The sequence below is a fragment of the Tamandua tetradactyla genome, chromosome 15, assembly GCF_023851605.1.
Source record: "Tamandua tetradactyla isolate mTamTet1 chromosome 15, mTamTet1.pri, whole genome shotgun sequence".
NCBI lineage: Eukaryota > Metazoa > Chordata > Mammalia > Pilosa > Myrmecophagidae > Tamandua > Tamandua tetradactyla.
In genome coordinates, this window is record NC_135341.1 from 75,358,169 (window position 1) to 75,375,848 (window position 17,680).

The 17,680-nt window shown below is 40.7% G+C and overlaps 1 protein-coding gene and 1 long non-coding RNA gene across 18 annotated transcripts in view; both read right to left on the reverse strand.

Moving 5' to 3' along the window:
* The window catches only part of CPNE4 (copine 4), a 694,898-nt gene that overhangs the window by 245,520 nt on the left and 431,698 nt on the right, over window positions 1–17,680 (reverse strand). The gene's annotated exons all lie outside the window — the stretch shown is intronic.
* LOC143658060 (uncharacterized) lies at window positions 3,001–17,568 on the reverse strand. Its single transcript, XR_013163107.1, has 3 exons — window positions 15,870–17,568; window positions 15,162–15,251; window positions 3,001–3,030 (listed from the first exon to the last, which is right to left on the reverse strand). It is a non-coding gene; the product is annotated as an uncharacterized LOC143658060 (long non-coding RNA).

Genomic DNA, 17,680 nt, shown 5'->3' on the forward strand with positions numbered 1-17,680 from the left:
ACAGGTTATAGTTTTTAGATATAGATCAGGATAAGTGTGTAGATTTTCATAAAATGCCTGCAGACCTTGGTCTCATCCATTGGTACTGTTAGAGATACCCCAAATCTGTCACCCATAGGCATTTTAAAAAACTTCTTATCGTGATAATATATATATATGTATATATAACTCAATATTTCCCATTTTAACTACTTTCAACTGTACAATTCAGTGGCATTTAATTGCATTAACAATACTGTGCTATTGTCACCAACATCCATTTACCCCAATTTTTTCAGCACCTCAAGTAGAACTCTACACCTATTAAGCAATATCTCCCCCTTTACCTCACCCCCTGACCCCTGGTAACCTGTAATCTACCATTTGTCTCTATGAATTTGCTTATTCTAGGTATTTCATACAAGTGAGATCATACAATATTTGTCCACTCAACATGATGTCTTTAAGGGTTCATGTTGTAGCATGCACCAAAACTACCTTTTTTTTATAGCTGGGTAATATTCTGTGGTATGTATATACCACATTTTGTTCACCCATCTGTTATTGGACCCTTGGGTTGCTTTTGCCTTTTGGCTGCTGTGAATAATGCTGCTATGAGCATTGGAGTACAGATACCTATTTGAGTCTCGGTTTTCAATTGTTTGAGATATATAATATCAGGATTGCTGGGTCATATGGAATTCTGAGGAACTGCCAAACTGACTTCCACAGTGGCTGTACCATTTTACAACCCCACCAACAATGTATAAGGCTTGCCTAGTGTTAGGTGAGATGACTTATTTATTTCAATTATCCTCTCTTTGATTATGTATCATCAGAGGACAAGTTCAGGAATGGGTTCAGGGAAACTCCAAAATCAATTTTACATATAAGTGGAAACAGAAAACCACTACTGGTGGCTGTCTCCCTCAGGATTGTGGGAAGACATGAAGAAAACTTGTGGGCCAGGTTCCCTTTCTCTGACAAACCACCAGACATGGCTGTTTATAAAAGAGGATGTGAGCGTTTGTGAAGAATTCATGTGTATTAAATCTAACAGTTAACTTATATATACAAGATGGCTGGCAGCTGATTGGTTTGTGCTGAAAAGTAAAGTTTTCAGCTTTCCCTTGTGATCAACTAATGAGGGGTCTAGATATGAATTATGTCCAGAGACGAATGGTTACTTGAGACCTACAAACTGTAATGATGACAATCAGTCTGGAAAAGGGTAGATAAAATCCTGCTGTCGGTGAGTGGTCATGAGATAGCTGAAAGGAATCACAGGGCAGGCAGGTATGTCTTTATGTTCCAAAAGCCTCTTTTTCTATTCCTATTTCCTTACTTCCTCCTGCTCTTCCTTTCTGGATGACCAGCCTTGATGGTCCTAGCATTTACATGGTATCAGGGACAGTCCCCTTGGCCACCACAAATGGGTGGGTGTGGGGGTGGGTCTGTCCGCTTCTCTATTTTGAGTTGGACTATGAATAATTATTTGTCTATTCTATCTTTTAAGCAGATCTCTGTAAAAATCAAATAATTAATATGAGCTAAACATTGCTTATTTCTTCTCACCTACATTTTTTGGCTAATAGGCCCAAAGCTAAGGCTTTAGTTTATCTCCATACCTAAACTACTCTTGGTCTAAGTCTCACAACACTCAAGATGAAGTTTGCATAATTCAAAATGCATTCACCTCAACAACAAGGTAAGAACTCCAGCCTTGGGTAACTTGTTATTGAATACCCGTATGTATGTTTTATTTATTTATTTGTTTTGTTTTCTAAGTGCAAATTGTATTCTGTGCACTAACTTAGCCAACATGTGGCTTTACAAGCAGTAATCAAGTTCCTAGGTTTGTGTTTGTATGTTGTAAATGTAAAAGGATGTTGGATGGGCTTTTCCTGTTGCTTTAGAGTTACCTAAAGTGCCCCATAATTTAAAGAGAGCAGTAAACAATTAGAGGCCAGACAGTGAACACCTGCTCCCTAATCTTTACAACCAAGTCCCTAATCTTTACTGCCGCCAATAAAAGCTTAAGAATGGAGAGGAAGGAAGGGAAGGCTAAGAAGCACAGAGCTGTAGCTGTTGGCTAATGGGGAGTGGGGTAATACCTCTGCTCCCTCCAAGAGAGGTGGGGCTTCATTATTCAACAAACACAGGGAGGGCAGGGGAGCTGCAGGGGAGCTGCAGGGGAGCTCTTGTAAGAGATTGGCAGGGCTGTCCTTCTGAGGGCTCGCCTGGTACCCCAGGGCTGAGGGATCTTTGGGCCCTCCAGGAGGCCTCCTGTCTGCATGCCACCTGCTCAGCCAGAATGTGGAGGACAGCCCACCGCAGGCCTTCCTGAGGAGGCACCTGAAGTTCACGGAATTCATGGTTCCCAGAAGACAGCAGAATAAGATAGGTCGCGATCACGTCTGCTCCAAGGAACAGCTAGAAAAGGGACAGAAAAATGACCAGGATAGTGATTCCAGGGTGTAAGTGACCTAGGAGGGTCTTCTATACCACATAGGGAGGCCCTAGTTGATAAAGTAGAAGAATTGAGATTCAGAGAACCAGAGTCCAGCCAGCTGCTGCAAACAGCCTAGTGCATCCATTTTCAGACAGAGGCCTGGAGCTGTCAGGAGTGCACTGACAGGGAGCGGGGACTAGCAGGTAAGCCAAGCTGTGCTCATTGAACACACTACCCTGACACGCACCACCCCCACCCTGCGTCCCGCAACTACCCCCACATCAAATGCACCTGAACCCCGTTACCTGCGCACACCCCACCTCGCTCCAATCACCCCCGCCCTGATCCCTCCCCGCACATTCCTGTCCCACACCCCTGCCCTGTGCCGGTGCACAAGCCTGTCCCAGCCCCAGCCACCTCTCTCTCGCGCAAGTGCACAGTCTTGCCCCGCCTCTCCCAAGGCTGGGAAACCCACATACACCCCCTCGACTCCACCTCCCTCTTCCTGCCCCCTGCAGGAAGTCACCTGCACATCTGGGCTGCAGGTGCTTTCCTCCATACCTGGGGAAGGTCGAGTTCACTCCTGCTCCAAGGAACAGCTAGAGAAGGGACAGAAAAATGACCAGGATAGTGATTCCAGGGTATAAGTGACCCAGGAGGGTCTTCTACACCACATAGGGAGGCCCTAGTTGATAAAGTAGAAGAATTGAGATGCAGAGAGCCATACCTTTCCTCCATACCTTTCCTCCACACCCACACTCAGCCCATACAGCTGCCCAACCCCACCCCAACCCCCACTCTGCACACACACAAATCAGCATCCAGCCCCCCAGACACATTCATGCTTACGTACCTATTCCCACCACACCCCTTCAGCTCTGGGCAAGTGTTGACCCGAGCATCTGGGCCATACCTGCACCCAGTCCATGCAGGTGCAATTCCAGCCCATTGCCCATGAACTCTGTGCATGTGCCCCAGATCAGGGCCCTACCTCACAGACCCATGCATGGGCACAGCCACATCCTCCTTGCCCGGCACCCACGTATCTGTGAACTGACTTCCTGATCCACACCCCACTACCCCTGCTCTGCACAAGTGAACACTCTTGCCCCACCCCTTGATACAAGTACCCTTCTCCCATACCTGGCAGGTGCTTTTGTTTACATCTGTGCCACATAGCCCCCAGCCTGCACACTCGTGCACCCCTACCACCCCCTGCAACCCGCACCTGGGCCAGGGCCTGACTCACCTGACATCACCTACCCCTGACACATATCCAAAACGTCCATGACCTGTTTCCAGCCACTACACATTCACATATATGCATCCCAGCCCCTCCAAACTGCTCCCTCCATGTAAGGACACACCTGTGCCCTGCCCTGACTTCTATGCCCTGTACTCCACACCCAGAGACCCATGGCCTACGAGCTCCACATGCCACCCACATCATGCCCATGTACCAGCCCCAGCACATCCACTCAGCACCCCCATCTGTCTGACATCTTGCTCTACCTCTGCGTCCCCCATGCCACACCCTGCTCTTGTGTACCAAGGCCTGCCTAAGCTGCACCTCTTCTCCATGGCCCCTACAATGCACCTCCACAACCCCATGCTCAGAGGCACCAGTTTAGCGTCTCTGACCCATGCATATACCTGTGCCACAACCCATCACTTCACAGTTGTACCCCTCCCCATGCCCCACATCCTGCACCACACCCACAAATACAAAGCTTTAGACTACTGAAGGAAATCAACTTCCAAAATAACCCTATCAAGATATTTACATGCTGTGAAGACAACAGAAGATCACTAACCATATACCAAATTCAAACACCGGAGGAAACAGAGACTTTGGAACAATTAAACAAAGATATTCATATCTACTAAATAAAATCAGTGGGATAGCTAATGATATAAAGGAGATCAAGAAGACACTAGAAGAACATAAAGAGGAATTTGGAAGAACAAATAGAAAAATAGCAGATATTACAGAGATTAAAGATGCTGTAGACCAAATAAAAAATGTACTAGAGATACACAACAGCAGATTTGAAGAGGCAGAAGAAAGAATAAGCAAACTGCAGGACAGGATAACTGATTTTGAACTTTTTAACTCTTTTGACACAAAAGAGCAAATGGCAAAAAAAAAGGATAATTTTAAATTGGATCTCAGGGAAATGATAGACAAAGTGCACAAATATAAGAATCATTGGTGTCCCAGAAGTAGAAGAGAAGAGTAAGAGCTAGGAAGATTAGTGGAGGATATGATGGGGGAAACTTCCCAACCTTAATAAAAGACATATATATGCAAATCAAAGAACCCAATGAACTCCAAATAGAATAAATACAAATAGGCTACCCCAAGACACATACTAATTCATCTGTCAAATGTGAAAGAGAAGCAGAAAATCCTGAAAGCAGCAAGAGAGAAACAATCTACCACATACAAGGGAAACCACATAAGACTGACTTTGGACTACTCAACAGGCACTATGGAGGTGAGAAGGCAGTGATAAGATATATTTAAGATCCTGAAAGAGAAAGAGTTCCAGCCAAGAATTCTGTACCCAGCCAAACTGTCCTTCAAAACTGAGGGAGAGATTAGAATATTTCACAGAAAAACAAAGGATGAGAGACTATGTCAACAGCAAACCAGACCTATAAGAAATACCCAAGGGAGTTCTGCTGGCTGGAAAAAAAAAAAAGACAGGAGAGGGAGGTCTGGAGGAGGGCATAGAATTGAAGAGTAAGGGTAATTTAAAGGATAAAAAGAAAAAGAGGGAAAAGAATATATAGATCTGACAAATAAAATCCAAAGGATAAAATGGTAAGTCAAGAAATGCCTTCATGGTAATAAATTTGAATGTTAATGGACTAAACTTAACAGTTAAAACATACAAAATGGCAGAATAGATTAAGAAATGTAATCCAGCTATATGCTGCTTACAAGAGACTCATCCAAGACACAATGATACAAAAACATTGAAAGTGAAAGGATGGAAAAAGATGTTCCATGTAAACTTCAACCAAAAGAAAGCAGGAGTAGCCATACTAGTATCAGACAAAATAGACTATAAATGTAAAGACATCATAAGAGACAAAGAAGGACACTATATATTAATAGAAGAGACAATTAATCAAGAAAAAATAATAATCATAAATGTCTATGCTCCCAGTCAAGGAGCTCCAAAGTACATAAGACAGACATTGGCAAAACTGAAGGGAGTGATAGCTGTTTCAACAATAGTAGCAGGAGACTTCAATACACCACTGTCCTCTATAGATAGAACAACCAGACAGTGGACCAAGAAGGAGAAAGAGAACTTGGATGATAAATGAATTAGACCTAACAGACATATACAGGCCATTACACCCCAAAAAAACACCAAGATACATATTTTTCTCTAGTGCTCATGCAACATCTTCCAGGATAGACGGCATGCTATGGCACAAAATGGGTCTATATACATTTAAAAATATCAAAGCACTTTCTCTGATCACAATGGAATGAGGCTGGAAATTAATAACCATCAAAGAATGAGAGCACTCACAAATATAGGGAGATTAAGTAACACACGCTTAAACAACCAGTGGGTCAAAGAAGAAGTTGCTAGAGAAATCAGTAGTTATCTGGAGATGAATGAAAATGAAAATATAAAATATCAGAACTGGGTGGGCAATGGTGGCACAGTGGCAGAGTTCTCGCCTGCCATGCAGGAGACCCGGGTTCAATTCCCGGTGCCTGTCCATGTAAAAAAACAAATCAGAACTTATGGGATGCAGCAAAGGCTGTACTGAGAGAGAAATTTATTGCCTTAATGTTTATATTAAAAAAGAAGAAAGAGCAAAAATTGAAGACTTAACTGCTCACCTGGAGGAAATTGAGAAAGAACAACAAACTAACACCAAAGCAAATAGAAGAAGAGAAATAACAAATATTAAAGCAGAGTTAACTGAATGTAAGAACAAAAGGACAATAGAAAGAATCAATAAAACCAAAAGTTGTTTTTTTGAGAAAATCAATAAAACCAATGGGCCACTAGCAAGGTTGACAAACAAAAAAGAGAGAATGCAAACAAACAAAATCAGAAATGGGGGGGGGTCACTACTACAGACCCTGAAGAAATTAAAAAAATTATAAAAGGATACTATGAACAACTATATGCCAATAAATTAGACAAATTATATGAAATGGACAAATTCCTGGAAACAAACAAGCTACACTGAATCAAGAAGAAACAGACACTCTCAACAAGCCAATTACAAGTAAAGAGATTCAATCAGTCATCAAAAGTCTTCCTACAAAGTAAAGCCCAGGGCCAGATGGCTTCACAGGGGAATTTTATCAAACATTCCAAAAAGAACTAACACCAATCTTGCTCAAGCTTTTCCAAAAAATGAGGAAGAAGGAACACTACCTAACTCATTTTATGAAGCTAACATCACTTTAATACCAACACTTGGAAAAGATGCTACAAGAAAGGAAAACTACAGAACAATCTTCCTAATGAGCACAGATGTAAAAATTCTGAACAAAATATTAGCCAATCGAATTCAACAGCACATTAAAAAAATTATACACCACAAATAAGTGGGGTTTATATCAGGAATGCAAGGGTGGTTCAACACAAGAAAATCAGTTAATGTAATACAGCACATTAGCACATAGAAAATGAAAAATCATATGATCATCTTGATTGACACTAAAAACGTCAACATCTTTTCTGATAAAAACATTTCAAAAGGTGGGACTCAAAGGTAACTTCTTCAATATGATAAAAGGCATGTATGAAAAACCCATAACAAGCATCATATTCAATGGTGAGAGACAGAAAGTTCTTCCCCTAAGATCGGGAATGAGACAAGAATACCCTATGCCATCATTATTATTTAACATTGTACTAGAAGTTCTAGCTAGAGCAATCAGGCAGGGAAAAGGAATAAAAGCCATCCATATATGAAAGAAGGAGGAAAAGTTTCATTATTTGTAAATGACATGATGCTATACTTGGAAAATCCTGATATATCTACAACAAAGTTACTTGAGCTAATAGATTCAGCAAGGTGGCAGGTTATAAAATTAATGTGCAAAAATCAGTGTTGTATCTACACACAAGCAATGACCTAAATGAGGAGTTAATTAAGGAAAAAATTCCATTCAAAATAGCAATTAAAAGAATCAAGTATCTAGGAAAGAAGTTAACTAGGGATGTAAAGGACTTGTACACAGAGAACTACATACCATTGCAAAAGAAATCAAAGAAGATCTAAATAGGTGGAAAGACATTCCCCGCTCATGGATAGGAAGCTTAAATGTAGTTAATATATCAATTCTACCCATATTGATCTACAGATTCATTGCACAACAAATCAAAATTCCAACAACCTAATTCGAAGAATTGGAAAAGCTAGTTACCAAATTCATCTTGAAAGTAAAGAGACCCTGAATAGCTAAAAGCATCCTAAAAAAGAAGAACAAAGTGGGAAGATTAACATTTCCCAATTTTAAAACTTATTATAAAGCCACAGTGGTATTGGCAAAAAGATAGAAGTATTGACCAATGGAATTGAATTGAGTGCAGAAATAGACCACCAAATCTATGATAAACTGATCTTTGATAAGGCCTCCAAATCCACTGAACTGGTACAAATTAGTCTTTTCAATAAATATACATGGGAGAACTGGATATCAATAGCCAGAAGAATGAAAGAGAACCTTTACCTTACACCTTATACAAAAATTAACTCAAACTGGATCAAACGCCTAAATATAAGAACCAGTACCATAAAACTCCTAGTAGAAAATGTAGGGAAACATCTTCAAGACCTAGTAATAGGAGGTAGCTTCCTAAACTTTACACCCAAAGCACAGCAACAAAAGAAAACATAGATAAATGGAAACTCCTCAAAATCAAATGCTTTTGTGCCTCAAAAGACTTTGCCAAAAAGATGAAGAGGCAGCCAACTCAATGAGAGAAAATGTTTGGAAATCACACATCAGATAAAGGTTTGATATGCTGTGTACATAAAGAAATCATACAACTCAACATCAAAAGAACAAACCAATCAACCATAAAGTGGGCTAAAGATATGAAAAGGCATTTTTCTGAAGAGCAAATACAGATGGCACAAAAGCACATGAAGAGATGCTCATTCTCATTGGCTATAAGGGAAATGCAGATCAAGACTACAATGAGATACCACCTCACACCTATAAGAATGGCTGCTATTAAACAAAAAGGAAACTGCAAATGTTGGAGAGGATGTGGAGAAATTGGGACACTTATGCACTGCTGCTGGGAATGTATAATGGTGTAGCCACTATGGACAATAGACTGGTGGTTCCTCAGAAAACTAAATGTCAAGCTGCCCTATGACCCAGCAATAGCACTACTTGGTATAAACCCAGAAGAGCTGAAAGCAATTACACAGAGATGTGCACACCAGTGTTCATAGTAGCATCATTCATAATCACCAAAACATGGAAACAATCCAAGTGCCCATCAACAGATGAGTGGATTAACAAAATGTGGTACTTACATATGATGGAATATTATGCATCAGTAGGATGAAATGATGTCCTGAAGCACAAGACAAGATGTATGAGTCTTGAGGACATAATGCTGAGCAAAATAAGCCAGACACAAAAGGATAGATACTGTATGATTCCACTTTTATGACCATGGTAAAGGTAAAATCAGAGGCTTATAATACAGAATATAGGGGCTCTAGAGATACACAGAAGCTTGATTGGGTGAATGGTTAGCTAAAGAAGTTGAACTTAATTTTAAGGGAACAGATAGAAGTGAAGGAAGCTCACTAGTGGGTCTATAAGTAGAATTACCATATTGAAGGTGAACATGATTGAAAGAGGTTATATTGACTCATGTGTCCCACTGATTAATACTTACAAATATAAATAAGTTCTTGCATGAACTATTGTAAAGGTATGAGTTTTGTATAAAGAGTATATAATTTCAGGGTACGGGGGAACAATGCTATTACATGCTACAGATTATGTTTAACAGGAAAGCATCAACAGTATCCCGGCAATACCAAGGGTACATAATAGGGGGAGGGACAAGAGTTAGGGGGAGGTTTGGATTTTCTGTTTGGTGAGGATATGTTTATTCGTTATCTTTCTCTTGGGAACGATGAAATTATTTAAAATTGAGAGTGTTGATAGACTGTTGACTTTGGACATTTATACATGAGGCTTAGTAGATGGAGGTGGCTGAAAGATGCACTGACTGAGAAGTAGATTGGCAAACGATAGTATATACATATGTTCAAATATTGTACTGCTAAAAAAAGGAATGAAGTTATGAGGCATGCTATGATGTGAATGAACCTGTGGGGCATTTGGTGAGGGAAAATAAACCAGAATTCAAAGAGCAAATAATGCATGATCGCATTTAAGAAATACTAATAAGAAAACTGGGGCCTAGATTGTAAGCTCCTATAGCAGTTACATTTACTCCAGAGTGGTAATTGTTATTTCTGGAGTCTGAGAGTCTGTTTTATATATGTATAATCTGATATTTAGAAATATGAACAAAGCTGACCAGGTCGGGATTAAGGTAATTTAGAACACAGGGATAAGGAAGACATTGTTTTTATTTTAGAATTTTACCTACTCTTTGAGACCAAAGGAAGAAAGGTTTATTTTGTCCATAACCTAAATTCTCTGTAGCACATAATCGAATTCAACCTATCTGATAGATTATTCAAACAATCCAAACACAGGGAGCCCAGAATAAGAATGAGGGCCTTTAATCCTGTACAGCTTAATGTAATGCCTGGATACATCCTGAAGCATATTAAGCAGATGATCAAAAAGTATTGGCAAAGTCCCTTGAGGAATGGGAGAAAAAATATGAAACTATTAAACTTTATCACTGGGGAAACCCCTGATACTGTGTCAAACATTAGAGACATCCAAAGCAATAGGTCAAGCCCTGATCTTGAGAACTGCTCTTGTGAAGCCTAAGTATGTGGTGGAGAAGCTTAGCCACCTATTGATATACCCAACAGTCACCTCAGGAGAACCTCTTTTGTTGCTCAGATGTGGTTTCTCTCTCTCTCTCTAAGCTCAACTCTGCAAGTGAAACCATTGCCCACCTCCTATGTGGGACATGACATCTAGGGGTTTAAGTCACCCTGGTAACATCTCCCAGGGATGAGCCTCACTCTGGTACTGTGGGATCAACATTGCCATCCTGACCAAAAGAGAGAAAAGAAACGTAACAAAGAAAGTATAAGTGGCAGAGGGAGAGAGATTCTATTCTGGAGGTAACTCTTAGGCAAGCTTCAGTTAGACATTGCTACCTATCATAACTTACCAAACCCCAACCAAAACCATTCCTGCCAATCCTAAAGAATTCCTAGGGCATTATATAAGATTCTACAAGCGTTCCATCTACTAGGGTAACTTTCCAGAAACTTACAATCTCCTGATGGGTCCCTGGACCATATAAGTCCTGAAACGCTGAGGGGCCAGCCTATCCAGAACATCAACCAGTTCCATTCCCCTATCCCATATTATTGACAACCCCTTCCAACAGGAAAAATTAGGATGGCCATTGCCCAAATATCCCTAAAGAGGGAGAGAAGGATCAAAGGCAATCTCTTTTATACAGAGAAAGTAGGGTTTAACAAATGAGAAAGTGCTGAATCATAATACTGATATTTCTTTTAGTCTCCAGTACCTCAGAGAAGCTAGAAGTAAAAATCTAAAAATGTGGAATTATAACCCATACCAAACTCTGAAATCTGTACTTTGAAATTTATTGCTTTTCTAGTATATATTGTTTACGAAAAAAAAAAAAGAGAGAAAGGGGAGTATAACAGAGAAGATACAAGTTAACACATGAGCATGACTGCTGAATCATTATACTGATATTCCTTTTGGTCTCCACTGTCTTGGAGCAGCTAGAAGAAAACATGAAAACTGTGGAACAGTAACCCATACCGAACTTTAAAATCTGTTCTATAACTACTTGGTAAAACGTACTTGAAAATTTATTGCTTTTTTGTATATATGTTATATTTCACATTTTTAAAAAAGTTTGACTGAAAAAAGAAGATTGGTGGGGCTGGCAAGAAGGGGAGACCAGTATCAATTTCCTTCTTTGGACAATTTCTTATGCAATGGACTTACTAATATGAGTAGTAAAAGAAATTGGAGAAAAAGACAGGAGCATCAAGAACACACACCAATTGCTGAGGCAAGGATGTGTGACTTTCCTGTTAGCTAAGTAGGCATCCTAGAAGGCAGGAGATACTTTGTGTGTATTCCACTCTTCAGGGCCAACAATTGCATGAGACTCCTGAAGGGCCTGGAGACAATGGGGTTATCTTTTAGAAGAAGTAGTAAAGGTAAATGGGAAAGCTCAAAGAGGACTGGGGTCCTCTGCCCAGTAGTTATGACTACCTACTAATCTATAAGCCTGGAAGAGCAATTTCTAAAGCTGATATCCTGAGCTTTCAGCTACCTTAGGACACAGTGTAAGCTTTTCATAAAAAGTTCTCATCTTGGAGAGCCTCCCTGACCTACCTATCTATCTGGATTAAATCTCATAACTTGGATCCCTGAGTCCAAGATGCTGAAGACATCAAATCACGCACAAGCCATTTATTGGAGTTGTCTGTCTGAAAAACAGGGAGAAATCATTTATCTTTTCAGAAATTGGTCATTTTATTTTATTGACCAACTCAGCACACATGAAAATCTATTTAGAAAGTTATGGCAAAAAGCAATATCCAGTGGCCAACACAATCTTTATACAGACTGTAATTCCTTATTTCTATATACTGATTTGTTATTCACATAACTAAGTTGTAAGCTCTGTGAAAGTGAGAAGGCTGTCTGACCTTGATGCTCAGTGTTTACTGCAATGTCTTTGGCACATAATAAATGCTCAATAAATATTCATCGAGCAAACGACCAAATATATCCTTAAAATGCTACATATGAATACATGCAATTTATAAGGCATGCAGTCGCAAAAATTTGGATCTGGAATCCATGTTGATTTTTTAGAAATACCCATTCTGATTAGGTTGGTACTATCTGAAAATTACTTCATGTGTTCCTGCTTCCATCTTGCTCAAGAAGGCTTCTTAATCCCATGATGCCAGATCCCAGCGCATCCCCAGGAATCATATCCCACATCGCCAGGGAGATTTATTCCTTGGGAAAGTCATGACCCATGTACGGGGCTTGGGAAGGATGATGAATTCACCTGCTGAGTTGGCTTTGAGAGAGAGACCACAGCTGAGCAATTAAAGAGGTTCTCTGGGATGATTTTTAGGCATATTTATAAGTAGGCTTAGCTTCTCCTTTGTAGGAATAAGTTTCACAGGGGTAAGCCCCTCTCATTGTTTTTTGCTAGTTATTACTTTAGAGGAGTCTATCTTACTCCAGCCAAAAACACAGCAGGGGAATTCTGTTGAGGAGCTTCTGCAATAGATTTTCCACCCTAAAAAATGAATAAAGAGAAAAGACCTCTTTTCTTCCTCCAGTGTGTGAGTATGTAATGTCTTCAGCCGCCTCTGCCATCTTACTTCCAGGTGGACCCAGCCTGAATGTGAAAGCCAATATGCACAGGATGGAGAAGCAAAAAGATGAAAGACTCTGAGTTATAGGAATATTAATAATTAATAGTAATTAATAAGTAGTTGGATATTCTGTTACTTGCAGTCAAAAGCATTGTAAGGGATAGAGTGAGAGATGAGATTTAATCCCAGGCCTGATTAGTCACAAAGCCCCCCAAATTACCAAGGCAATGTGACCTGGAGCCCCTTGGATTTTTTCTCTTGGTGCTTCAGGGGCTACTACAAAAAACTAGAAGGAAGTTAAGCTGGAGAGACCCTCATGCTGCCCTCCACTGCCCTATCTCTGCTTTAACAGAGGTTAAATTTCTGAGTTTGATATTGTTCTTAAAATGTTTCTCTTGATTAAAAATAATAGAAAACCACAGCACCACATGATACAGCTGCTTTGAAAATGAACTTCTTATTCAAGGTAACTCTAAACCAATAGTTGTCTTTTGCAGGAGAAGACCTCTCAAAATATTGGTCCAACATTCGTCTCAACTCTTTTCATTGATAAGGGATGGGGCAGAAAGGAAGGAAGGGCAATTCAGAAATGGCCCTTTAATTGGCCTGTTTTCATTTCTTCTTTCTTACCTAGCTCTCTTTTTTCTCAGGGATTTTAAATAAATAGACAAATAAGCTTATTTTCAATTCTAGATTTTTTTCCTTTGGTTTTTTTTTTTTTTTTTTCCTTTTTTACTTCTAGAGAAAGCCCTGGTGAGGAATGAAATGGCCTTGGGTTCCTCTGAGGAGAACAGAAATGGAGGTGGGGTTGGGGGCGCTGTGAGACAGCAAAATTTTACTGTAATTGTGGCCAACAGCTCAGAAAAAAGAAGAATCTTTGAACCTTTTATTCTTCTTGAAATAGGTTTAAGTCATCATTTCTTTTGCAGCAGGAAGTTAACCATCTTCAGTAGGGTAGCATTTTAGTTTATATGCAATAAATGTATAAAAGATGTGAGGTGAGGAGAGGGGAAGAGAGGGAGAAAGGGAGACAGGGGAGAGAGGGGGGGGGGAGGGAGGGAGGGAAGGAGAGAAGAGTGGAAGAGAGAGCCCAGGCCAGAGAGACAGAGTGAGGGAGGATAGGGTAAGCAGGAGGAAGGAGAGAGAGGGCAAAAGTATTTTAACCACTTCATCAGTTTAAATGCCGTTGAATGCATACTTCTTAGGAAGGCTCTAACTTGGATACTAGAGATTAGTGGTCTAGCTCATATGGAACTGAGCTAAGGCACTTAGGCATGCATACGTGAGGAGTTTCTGCCTGAGATCAGTCAGGAATGTGCTGATGAAAGAAGACTTGGTAGGTAAAGCACATCATGAAAATGAATGCATAATAAATGCACCAGCCTCAATAGGCTACAGGGCTTCCTAAGCCTTTGTGCACAGACATGATCCAGAGGTCAATAAATTTTGGAGGCAACAGACAAATGGTTACCAACACTTTCAGCTCTGGGCCCAGGCATCCTCTCCCAGGGATAAGTAATATTTTCCATGCTTGCCTCTTTTCTCCTTCCTGACTTACCCTGGAGCATCCTTGTGACCTGATCCCTCATGCTCATCCCAACTCCTTGCTATCTTTCACATAAGCTTCCCAAACCAACAAAGCACCTCATCAGGTGATGGCATATCAACCTCTTAATGTATTTGTCATGAGCATGATAATCAAGGGAGGTGACTGGCTTTTCATAGATCAGGAAGGCAAGATTCAAAGATATTAAGAAACTTCCTCAGACTTTTACTGATAGCAAGCAGCAGGCCAGGATTCCAATTGGTGGACTTCTACTGCACTCTTTCCACTGCCTAGGGACCTTCCAAACTCCTGATGAGAGGCCTGCAACAGGAGAGGGAGGAGGCTGGCAGCATCTTGACTGAACATTTTTCACCTCACCATCCAGTCACCACCCACATTGGATAAGTGAAGGAGGGTGATGGGAACCTTATTTCAGAAAAAAAACCAAAACATTCCAGTCAGCTTCAAATTGATGCACTGAAGCCAAGTGAGAGAGATACCCTAGAGATAAAGCAGATGCCAATTTGAGAAAAGCACTGCACTAAAGCACTTAGACTTGGAATAATCAGTATCTCCAAAAGCCAATGCATTTTACACAATCTGTTAAAAATGGGGTTGCCTCACCTAATACGCTGTCTCTATTGCATGTTGTTGGACAATGGCCTTTTGTTCATCAGGAGCTGACAGTTGATTAAGGGCCTCCTCATCCTCCACCTGTCACACAGATATTTAGGGAGGGCTGCTAAGCATTAAGAAGCACACTGAAGCAAAAATATAGATTGAATTAAGAAGTGACAGGGTAATTCATTGCGTTTTCTATCAGTAGCTGCTACTCCTGTCCTTGGTAGCCGAGGAAGGCTGGCTAGAGGCTGCAATAGCTGGAGATGTCCTGTTCCTGCAGCCCTCAGAGCTACAACCATTTGTCTATACTCCACTTGCAGACCTTCTCACACAGAACATTCTAAAATAGTATTGGTAATATTTCTGAAAAAGGGGGTTATCTTACAGTAATGGTGCACCTTTAATGTGGAAGTATTTCTTTTTCTCCCTGAAAGGTTGAGAGGTGAGGCGATATTATAGTACCCTCAGGTGTCGTTCCCTTGCAATGATTGGACTAATCTCTCTCTAGGACTCACAGGGCAGGGTGAGCTTTTAACATGCCCTGCCCTTTGGTAGGACTGTAACTGTAGAAATGCAGATAGAAAGAAATGTGAGAAGTGTTCAGCCTTGAGTTTTTAAGTAGACATTGAACCAGAGATGACAACATTTTGGTAAAAGGTCTTTTTGAGTGTCAAGAGCCCAGAAACTTTAAACAGCAAAAGCAAAGCTTACTGTAAAGAGCAGAACTGTTGGAAGAAAGCTGAAGAACAAAAACTCCTCCCTAGAATGTGCATATGAGTTGTTCTGTTGGAGGATGGATCACATTGGAGAGAGAGGTCCTGAAGGACCTGGATTCAGAAGTGGATTTAGGCACCATTAGCACCATTCAAAGGGAGCACTGATGGACCCTGGGGAGGGTGTGTCATCAATAGTAGCCTCCCTGTACACAAAGACTTTGAGTAATCTCATTGGTCCCACCCTTTATTGGCAACGTTCTTTCAACATTCCAAGAGAATCTTAACCTCCTCAAGACCAAGAATGGGCCTTAGTCTAGGAGAGAGAATGTGGAATGAAAAGTACCCAGCACCTATTCTTGGGCAAGTCAGAAAGGAACTCCATGGAGATCTCCTAAGTGTGAAATAATCCACTTTGTTGCAGCTTTACTTAATGATGGTGTGTTAAAGAATTTCATAGTTCTGTCTTCCGGAAGAGGATTCACACTGATTCTGTATGATTCTGACCCAGTTCTCAAAACTGAGCCCCCCAGGAGGACTGAGTGTTGCTCCTCAGTGACTATCTTCTCCATCTTGAGCTTTGTTCTTGCCCTTGTACTCCAGAGATAAGTCTTAACTCTGAACTCCAACATCAGACCTGTTCCTTGGGAACCAAATGACAGATTTCTCTTACAAAGTTCCCATGTCTCTTCATGTTGTCTGCCTCTACCCTTCTGCCTTTAGGAACAAAGAGCTGCCTTGTGCTGCAACTTCCCAAGACCAGCTCCTTGCCTGATGTCCACTATGAAGACCCACCATCTCTTCTTTTATCATGAGCCCCTCTCAGAAGAATTTGCCTAGATCAGGTCTTATGAGAATCAGTCTGTCCTGAAAAGAATATGAGTTTGGAGTAAGATTAAATCTTGGTCTGGTACTTACAAATGATGCGGCACTGGATAAGTTATATAAACTCCTTGAATCTTAGTTTCTTCACCCATAAAGTGGGGATTAAAATCACTACCACATAGGAAATATATGTAAAGTGCAGTTTCTGGCATGGAGTTGGGGATCTATAAATGGTAGATACTATCTGCTCTCTCCACAGTCAGCCTCCCTGTTCCAACTCTACTACATAATAAAGTAAAAAACTGCTTCTTTTGTAGATGCCTGGCACAGAGAAAGCTGAGAAAATTCCTCAGAAGGCCAGACATTGTGGATAGGACAATGTGGATACTTTCTATCTTCTCTGTCTTAACTTGCATCTTGGGAGCTGGGGCCTAGACAAAGGGGATGGGCTGGTGCTTATAGAGCTGGAGGGTCATACAAAACCAGGGAGGACCCCAAGAGGCAAACCAGAGAAACCAAACCTGCCATCAGATCTAAGCAGGATCTGACTGGCTCAGAATCAACATTCTGGATCTTTATGCATAGGGAAACCCTTGCTGCTTATCAAATGCACCATCTTAAAAATGTCTGAGCTTCTTGGGTAGGCCAGGAAACCTGGTTAAAGTTTCATCCCTTTCAGATGAGACAGCTAGTGAGGGTTGTTTGGCTTCCTGTTGCTGACATTGGATAAATACATGGGAATAAGGAAGAACCTATGACCAATTCTGAGAAGGACTCAATTATAGTTTTCAAGAAGACATTCTGTTTACATGGTGTAAGAATTCTGGCTGAGGGAAAAAACTGTAATGACTGTGTCACAGTTTAGCTCCAGGTGTTCTTGGAGTTAATGTTAATGTTGGCAAATAGCCATAACAATGAAAAAGAGAAGTAGTTTGATTAACACAATGATAATTAATGCAGGCTTTAGAATTAAAAATCTTTTAT